We start from the raw sequence: 10765 nt of genomic DNA on the forward strand, positions 1-10765 counted from the left end.
TATATATATATATATATATATATATATATATATGATTGCTCATCTCTTTTGTGGATGTAGGTCTTGACCGAACCACGTTAAATCTTCGTTTCTTCTGATATATTTATCATCTGTCTTCTTACTCATTGTATGTCTTTCCAGGTACTAAATTTCGTATGACACTTGCTTATTTCGGTACTAACAACCAGAAGTTTCACATGGGGATTTCACAAACACTCCTCTGACTTGCAAGCCGACACAAAAGGTTGATTAGAAAAGATCTGGCAACAACAATCTATGAATCACAGATATACCACAATTGAATTCTATGAGATTCATGTATTGATATAGCACAAATACAAATTGAGATGAAAGTTAGAATAGAACAAGTCAAGTGTAGAAAAGAGGTCATAGTCATAGATAAGGGTATTTATGGGTTAGTTATCGGTTGGGTTGTTATCGGTTAGGTTCAATTATTTAGTTATTAATCATAGATGAAATAAATTCAAAACAAAAGATACGGAGTAGAAGAGCAAATTAATTAGCAAACAAGCACATGCCAACACCACATGTGATAATGTACTTTTTCATTTCAAGTTGAATTTTCACCAACAAAGGAGAAAATGGAATGAAAACCAGAAGAGCCAACAACTGTATCATGCCCGAAATTGATTCAATTTAATCCAACAATATAATTCTTCTATCCCTTCAATCATTATTTTCACCGCCTTTTTCCACCATACTACTTGTTAGTCATATCGTTTGATTTGGATCTAGAACCGCAAGGCATTAAAACACGTCACTAGATTAGTGTCATGAGGTCTCCAAACTTTTATACCTAATAACTCTCATGTGTTATTGTCGATATGGACTTCTTATCCTAATGAGAAGTGTCACAAACACCCTCTCTTATGGACTCAACGTCCTCGCTGAGGTTTGCCCCACCATTGGGATTTTCCCCACCACTTGAGATTTGCTACAACCTAGCAAAGATGTTTGCCTCACCTTATCGGAATTTGGCTAAACTCAGGTTAAATTTAGCTTGTATCGACATAGTTAACACAAAAGTTACTCTAATACCATATGTAATTGCCTAAACCACTAGTGATATTTTTCTATCTGGGCATAGACTTGCAAAACTTTTAATGGCACCATTAAAGTACTAAGGTCTACTTACTTATGTATACTTAATATCACTCATGTGTTTTGCTTAGATGTTACTTATTATCCTATATTAGGGTGTAACACATACAACCTCTCTCTTGATTTTCCAGAGAAAAACAAATCATTTTTACTTTAAAAACCAAGTGTGAGATGGATTCTTTAATACTTTGATCTAATAAGTGATGTAGTAAAAATAATTTGAACAAGCAATTCAAAATAAAAGAAATACGGGCCTGATAGTTGGTCATACGAAACTGGACTCTATATAAAATAGAATTTGTCTGCAAAATAGAATATTTACGTATTTTGGTCTACACTTACATTGGACAATAGGCCTCCACCTCTAGAGACAATCCAAATTAGACTCAATTACTAAATCAAACATAAAAACCCTGCATATTGTTTTTTCACCAACTTAAAAACTACAATTGAAATCAAATAAAAAGACCGTGCATACTCTTTTTTTAACTAACAATAGACTGCATATAAAGTAAATAAGAATCCAAATTGCTATTTTGTTTCCAAGGAAACAAAACTTGAACTTTTTCACATTCATTGAAATTTCTGATCAACGAGTTTCCTCCTCCCCTCCTCCTCCTCCTCTTTCTTCTCCTTCTTCATCATTGTCATCTTAATCTTCTTCTACTTCCTCCTCGTCCACATCTAGTTCATCATGATATCCTCCATAATGATGCTTCCAGTAGAACAACTTTAATTACCTACTAAACTGAGAATTCTCACACGTCATTCCCAAATGCAAGCATTTACAATTGACACGGAAAAGTCTCCAACAGTCAAGACATGACCTAATCAGATAGTCCCTTAGATCATCAACCACTGTACCCATACAATCCATAAAAGGGAAATCAATAACTATTGGTGAAGCCAGAACTTCTGTTAGTCGAATGACATTTCTTTCTTGCATAAGGAAATCAACCGTCATTATTGAATCGATATCTAAAATTGCATTGGAATATATAAGAAGTAAATCACTCATAGAAATCATCTCATTGATATCCTTATTATTTTTTTGCCTATATAATTTTGTATGCATTCTTCACAATAGTGATGATTGCAATTAGTGCCCCGTTTCATTGTCTTTGACAGTGGAAACACATTTTCACAAATTTAACAAAAAGTACATGAAGATTCTCCCTTTTTAAAAGTATTTTTCTTTAGGTTAAGTGAATTTTGAATAACAGAATACTCAGTTTGTACAAGATTTTTTTACCAACACCATGATCATAGCTTGATTCCAAGTTCTTACCTAAATGAAACTGAGTTGAGTAGAAGAGAATATTTTTTATCTCGATATCATTATCTCCACTCTCATAACTGTTTTTATTTTTTGTGATACCGATGACATTAGAATTCAACAAGGTGGGATCAACTTCGATTTTGTCGTAGTGCAAGATTTGCAAATCTGTTGATTCCATTTCAACTTGTTTCTCCGTCCATGGGACCCCATATTTCTTTCCTAATATATGCATATATATTGTAAATATACTGTTTTTACATCATATATGCATATATTGGGAAAGAAATATAGGGTCCCATAGAAAGATAATCAAGTTGAAATGGAATCAACAAATTTGCAAATCTTGCACTCCAGCAAAATCGAAGTTGATCCCACCTTGCTAAATTCTAATGTCATCGCTATCATCAAAAATAAAAAACAGTTACAAGAGCATATATAATGATATCGAGCTACAAAATATTCTCTTCTACTCAACTCAATTTCATTTAGGTAAGAACTTGGAATCAAACTCTAATCACTGTGTTGGTAAAAATATGTAGAAATTGAGTATTCTGTTATTCAAAATTCACTTAAACTAAAGAAAAATACTTCTAAAAAGGGAGAATCTTCATGTACTTTTTTTTAAAAGTTGTAAAAATGTGTTTCCGCTGCCAAACAAAATGATGCGGGGCACCAATTTTAATCATTGTTATTGTGAAGAATGCATACAAAATTATATAGGCAAAAAAATTAATAATGATATCCAAGAGATGATTTCTATGAAATCCCCTATTGCAATTGAATTTTAAATATCGATTCAATAATGCCGGTTGATTTTCTTATTCAAGTAAGAGATGTCATTCGACTAACGGACGTTATGGATTTGCCAATAGTTATTGATTGCCCTTTTATGGATGCATGATTACAGTGGTTGATAATATCCAATTATGGCATATCCTAAGTGTTTGATACTTTTTCTGTGTCAATTGTAAATGCTTACATTTTGGAATGACATGTGAGATTTATCAGTTTAGTAGGCAATTAAATTTTCTCTACTAGAAGAACCATTATGGAGGATATCATGATGGAATACAGGAGGACGAGGAGCAAGAAGAAGAAAATGAAGACGATGAAGAAGGAGAAGACGAAGAAAGAGTAAGAAAAGGGGAGCAAACTCAATGATCTTAAATTTCAATGAATGTGAAAAACTTGATGTGTTGTTTCCTTGTAAATAAAAGGACAATTTGGATTCTTAATTACTTTATATGTAGTCTATTGTTGGTTCAAAACAGTATGCAGTGTTTTTTATTTGATTTCAATTGTAGTTGTTAAGTTGGTGAAAAAATAATATGCAAGGTGTTTATGTTTGAATCAGTTATTAGTATGATTTGGATGGGCTCTAGCAGTGGAGGCCTATTGTCCAATATAAGTCTAGACCAAAATGCGTAAATCATCTATTTTGTAGACAATTTGTTCTATTTTACATAGAGTCTAGGTTTGTATGACCAACTATCAGGGCCATATTTCTTTTATTTTGAATCGCTTGTTCAAATTGATTTTAACTACATCACTTATTAGAACAAAGTAATAAAGAATTCATCTCAAATTTGGTTTTTAAAGTAAAAAATGATTTAATTCTCTTTGCAAAATTAGGAGAGACAGTTGTATGCGTTACACCCTAACTTAGGATAAGGAGTACCATAAAAGCAAAAACCATGAGAGATGTTAAGTATATATGAGTATGTAGACCTTGTACTTTTAATGATGCCTTTAAAAGTTGTGCAATTCAATGCCGATATAGAAAAATATCACTAGTGGGTTAGACAATTACAAATGGTACTAGAGGAACTTTTGAGTTAAATGTGTCGATGCAAGTGAAAGTAACTTGATTTTAGAAAAATTCTGATTAGGTGAGGCAAGCATCTTTGCTAGGCCTTGACAAATCTCAAGTGTTGGGGAAAATCACAATGGTGGGGCAAACCTCAGCGAGGACGTTGAGTCCATAAGAGAGGTTGTTTGTGACACATCTCCTTAGGATAAGAAGTTCACATCGACAAAAACACATGATAAGTAATCAGATCTTACACATTAGTGGTGCGTTCTAAAGTAGGGTGGGTCTAGGGTGAAAAGAAAACTATCACTAGCGAACGAACTATTGTTTGGTTGGAAAAGGCAACGTAGATTTATGTACATATATATAATTGGTAGAGTATTTTTGCCTCATTTCACTCAAATAAAAATTACAACGGGAGAGTTTTCTTATATTATGAAGAGTAGAATTAATTTGATTCAACATTTTCTAGGATGTTACAGAAAAATCATTGAGGTATGTTTGCATGGTTTTAAGAACCTAAGAAGGTTTCCATGTTTTAGCAGAGAATATCATGAATCTCCGGAACTATCTTTCTGGTCTAGCTTACAGAAATTTCCAGAAATCCTCGGAATAGTGAAGCCGAAGTTAAAGATTATCAGGCATAAGTACTTCGATATAAGGGAACTACCATCATATGTATCAATACCTAGATAGCTTATATTGGAGAGAGTTTAGAAGAGAATACTTCAGAACTTGTGTATTGCTCAAAGATTTCAGTGATATAAATACATGAAGAGACTAAATGTTGGTATATAGATACATTTTATTATTAAAATAAAATATCAAATGTATATGTTAGTGGGTATAAATTGTGGTAGAAGATGACTATTGGTTCTTGTAACTTATATGATTATTAGTTCTTGTTACTCTCATGGTCATTAGTTTCTGTAACTATATGACCATTAGTTTCTTGTAACTTATGTAACATCTATCATATTCATCTACCGACATTACTACCCATCATCTACCCATTGATTATACTGAAGACTTCTTCACCAGTAAATAATGGTGTTTCTACCGAAAAAAGATAAGTATGAAATTATAATGTAGTGTGTAGTAAGGAAAGAGAGAATTGAGGAAGAAATATGTTCTTTTTGTGAAGCTTTGGACTCTTCAACTAATTCGGAGTTGCTTGAGTTACATGACATTGTTTGACTGTTGTATCCTGGGACAAGTCAACAATGATACTGCTGGATCAACGTAAATTATGCCTCAGTGAGCTTGAATCTTCTTAAAGAGAGCGAAATATCTGCACCTCAACCTAAAGATTTTGTTTTCTTTGTCATTTCATTTTCAATTGGAATTTTTATTATTTGTGGTATAGTACACCAACAATTTTAAGGAAAACGATGTTTTGTTATAGTTTGGAAAAGTGTGGATATCAAGATAAGAGATTACAACATCATTCCGCTTCAACGTCGCTCCTTTCGAGAGATGGAAGAGAAGAAATTTCCAAAAAATATTTTTTACTTGCTCAATTCAAGAAGACAAAAGGTAAAGAAAAAAAATAAATTTACCTAATATTTTTCATCAATAATGTTATACTATTTTTCATGAATAAAATGAAATTTAAATTTTTTATATAGTGGGGTTCATGAAATAAGAAAAAACCATTGTGAAAAAGTGGTTTTTGCATCTTTGAGAAACGCTCTAAAAAGGACATTACAATTGCATATATTTATTGTGGAATAAATCACATTTTTTCACTCTAATGAGATGATGTTTGGCTCTAACATGAGAGCTATAAATGAATTATGAAAAACATAAAGAGTAGTAATTTTTGAAATGTTTTGAGTGAGATAAGTTTTATTCTTGGAATGAAAAAATACCATAAAACATGTGATTGATTTTTCTTTGTCAAGTCACATAGTATTGAAATAATTATGTATATACATTTTATTATTATAAAATAAAATATGAAATGTATATGTTAGTGAGTATAAATTGTTGTAGAAGATGACGACTGATTATTGTAACTTATATGAACATTAGTTCTTGTAACTCTCATGGTCATTAGTTTCTTATAACTCATATGACCATTAGTTTCTTGTAACTTTTGTAATGTCTATCACATTCATCTACCCGCATTACTAGTCCTCATTCTACCAATTGATTATATGGAAGACTTCTTCACCTATAAATAGTGGTGTTTTTTCTTTGTGAAGGATTTCAAAAAATAAATAAATAAGAAGTTTAAAATAATATTGTAGTTTGTAATAGTGAAAGAGAGAGTTAAGACAAAGAAAATATTTTAAGTCTTCAACTATATTCACTATATAAAAGAGATTATTTATATATTGAAGGAAGATATTCTTTTTGTGGAGCTTTGGACTCTTCAACTAAATCAGAGTTGCGACGTTGTTGGCCTATTGTATCATGTAGAGGACACGTCAAGAGTGATACTTCTCGATTGGTGTGCATTATGTTGCAGTGGACTTAAATCTCTTTAAAGAGAGCGAGATATCACGCCTCAGCCTAAAGATTTGTTTATTCTTTTTGGGGAGAGGAACTGGATTTTCACATGTATCTGTGATAGAGATATTATCACAGTATATTGTGAGAGGTGGAACATAAATAAAACATTTCCTAAAGAAGGGATTTGACCAATTGAACTTCGATAGTTGTTGCAGCAACGACCCTATATTCAGCTTCAACGGATGATCTAGCAACTTCATTTTCCTCCTAGAACTCCAGCTAATTGGTTAATGACCAAAATATAAAAAGATCCCAAAAGTTGATGTTCTATCGGATGGATCAACAAGCCGATCGACATAAGAGAAATCATGAAACTTTAAAGGAGATTTTAGAGTAATATGGAGACCAAAGGCAATAGTAGATTTTAGATATCCTAGCAGATGTTTGTGATCCAACCAATGATGATGATTAGGACAATGCATGAACTGGGAGAGTTTGTTGATAGTAAAGCCAATATCAGGCCTCGTAAGATTTAGATATTGCAACTAAAGAATGTGTAGCAGAAATTGAGTAAAGAATGTGCAGTGGAAATTGGAGCAACCTTCTTTAAACCCCAAGAAAGGAAAATTCATTTTAATGCTTTATGAACATCAACACCAAGAAAGAGATGACTCATGGGGATCCTTCAATTAGAACCGGACTCCAAGGCCTTCAATATACTGTTTGATGAAGGGAGTTGTTACCTGAGAGATTATCTATATGTGGCACCTTTACGATATATGAAAAGAGGGTGATCACTCTGTAATTGCTAAAAGCCATACTTCAAGGCAAATGATCATAGGGCTTGGTACCAGGACCTTAGGGCTTGCTTAAGTTTGTAGAGAGAGAGTTGACTAATTTATAGAGATAGTGTTGTTTGGCTAGATCACGAATCCTGGTGGCTGTTTCATGAACACATGCTTTTCTAATGGACCATGCAAGAAGGTGTTATTCACTTCCAATTGAAATAGAGGCCATGGATCAGCTAAAGTAAGAACCACAAGGATTGTTACAGACTTAACTATTGAATTTCTCACAAAAATTGATTCCAGGTTGTTGGTTGTATCCCTTTGTAAGCAACTGAGTCTTGTATTTTTGATGTGAACCATCTGCATTCCTTTAGACCCTAAAAATTCACTTACAACTGACTAAATTTTGTTGAGAATCTATAGGGACAAGAACCCAAGTACCATTTTTAGTTAATGCATTGAATGTATCTGACATAGCATAGCGCCACTCAAGATGGGCCAGAACTTGTCCATTTGTTGTTGGTTGTAGTACTGTCGGTAAAGGATGTTCGGTGACATGGTGAACAAATTTAAGTATGTAAATGTTATATTTTGAAAGAGTGACCATGAGATGAGTGTGTGGAAATGAAGAGAAAGGAATGTTATTTTTGTTGGAGGAGAATGATTAGTGTTCTCCATTGAAGGAGAAGGATCAAAAGGTAATGAAAATTATTCAACAAAATGATTGGCAAGCAAGGATGAAGTAGGAAAGGAATTTGATTAGAATGGAATTATAGTGTGAGAAAATGTAGTAGAAGGGATACCATACCAATTTGAATTTGACTGAGAATCTGAAGTATGTGTTTGATACAGAATTTTTTTAAAGGAAGACAACATGACGTGAGGTAATGTACCTCTTAAACTTAAGATCATAGCAAACATATGCACTCTGATGCAAAGAGTACCCAAGAGAAATGCAAGGGACAAACTCGAGATCAAATTTGGACTTGGTATAAGGACGACGACAAGGATAACATAAGCCATCAACGAAACGCAAAAATTGATAATTTTGACAACGGCTAAAAAGCTTTTGATAGGGAGAGTAAAATTAAATAAGTGGTGTGAGAAGACGATTAATGTTGGTATGTGTTTTTTTTTGAATTCAAAAGACTAAAAGGAAGAATGGAGGGAAGTTTTTTGGAGTATGTAATTAAGACCAGTTTCAACTAAGTGACAATGGCGACTTTCTGCAACCCCATTGTGTTGTGGGATGTCAGGTGGTGTTTGTAGATGATTTATTCAATAAGATTGAAAATATTTTTTTAAGTGAAACATATTCTCCACCCCATCGGTGTAAGTTTATTTTATCTTGACATTAAAGTTATTTTTGAAAAGTTTTTGAAATGGTGGAAAAATAGTATAACACATTTGATTTAGCCATTGAAGAAAAGAACCAAACATATTTTATGTAATGGTCTACAAAGATGATATAGTAACCAAACCCAACAACTGATTACACAGAGGCAGGACCCCATAAATCATAGTATAATATCTCAAGAGGTCTACTGACTGTTAGAGGAGAAACACCAAAGGATTGAAGATGACTTTTATTGCATTGGATGCTTTGTAACTAAAACTTGGACAAAATGAAATTATAGATCCTAGCATTAGGATGACCAAGAAATTGATGCCAAGACTATGGTGAAACCTGAACGCTGAAGCAGACATATTTATTTGAGACTACAGAGGAAAAAAACTTGTTCAAAATTGATCAAGTGCGCAATTGAACTAAATCTCCCTTGTGAATTGATCTTTCACAAGAAAATATTCAGAAAAGAACTCAATAACTCAATTAACAATTGGTTTGAAGTATAAAATTGTGATATACATATATGAGGTTGATTTTTCAGATAAGGGAAAACATAAAACATTAGAAATATGGAATTTTTTTGCTGGGAGAAAAATAGTACCAGAATCAACATGTGAGATAGACAAACCTGAGCCACTTTCGTCACTACCGTCATATAGCGAATAAAGAGATAGGTGATAACACACAAATTACCCTAGAAAAGTCCAAGAGTAGAGTTTGTCATCAATTAAAAAACCCAACTAAGAGTCAGAGTCGAATCCTAGAGGGAACAATTTATCGGCAATTGAAAAAACAAAATCAAGAGTTAAAAGTTTGAACCTAAACACTGAACTTACAATGCTATCAAATTAAGAGAGATTTTTCTAACTAAGCAAAGGATTTGGGAAGAGACAATGATAAACAAGGGATAATTGGGATTTAGGGAATTCAGAATTTAACAACCATTCAACAATCCATGCAAATTAATCAAAGGTAGGCTAGATAATCGTCGAATAACACTTAACTCTTTTTTTTTATCTCAAAGTGCTTTCTCATTTTTCAACAATAGTACAATCCAATACCTTAATCTAAACCTCTATTTCTAGAAAGTTTAGCTTTCAACAAGGTAAACCTTAATTATCTTCTTCAGTTCTCAAATTTAGGAATCAAAGTTAAACATTATTATCAATCTAATTCTCCATTCATGAATAATTTTTTAAGCTACCCATGAAGATCAGAATTTAGATTCAAGCGTTCACTCTCAAATCATCAATTAAAGCATGAGAAATAGATCAAAACCTAGTCATGAAAACTTGGAATCACATACGAAATCATTAGAACGAACAATCAAGACCCAAATAAATTGTCTATTTCTAGCATAAAGTTCCAATCTCAATTAGCAATTACACCCACATATCTAGCAATTTAGAGCAAGGAAATGAAGAAGGGAATAAGAGATTTACCAAATAGAGCACAATCTTCAAATCCACAACTGAAATGTAAGGCAACTTGCCTTTAGTGTACCAAATGGAAATCTACAATTTTTGTCTCTAGATCTAAGATAAAAGATGATTACTCTACAAATTTGAAAAATCGAAATTGTTCAATGATATTCCATGCTGCCTCTTTCCAGCCCTTTTGTGAGAATTAGGGTTCAATACTTGAAAATTTCCAATTCTGTCCTTGTAAAAATAGGTGGGCCTCACAAATGTGGTTCAGAGGTCCACTATTAGGGAGTTGATAAAAGTGTATTACTCAATATGCTTGTATATTAATATTCACTTTATTACTCATAGAAGAAATTAAGAAAACATTATTTATCTTCTCAAATTTTTGTGCTAGTATTCACATTATTTTTAATAATTATTGTCCTTCTCTTTAACCAAGTTTTTGATAAGTTAAAGTAATGCTTCATCAAATTATGAATCAAAAATCGAAAAATATTGAACAAAACTAATTTAATATATATATATATATATATA

General features: G+C 32.5%; 1 pseudogene; it reads left to right on the forward strand.

Moving 5' to 3' along the window:
- The first annotated feature begins 2502 nt into the window (after positions 1-2502).
- LOC114077567 lies at positions 2503-6052 on the forward strand (annotated as a pseudogene).
- The last annotated feature ends 4713 nt before the right edge of the window (positions 6053-10765 follow it).

Source organism: Solanum pennellii, chromosome 6 (assembly GCF_001406875.1).
Source record: "Solanum pennellii chromosome 6, SPENNV200".
NCBI lineage: Eukaryota > Viridiplantae > Streptophyta > Magnoliopsida > Solanales > Solanaceae > Solanum > Solanum pennellii.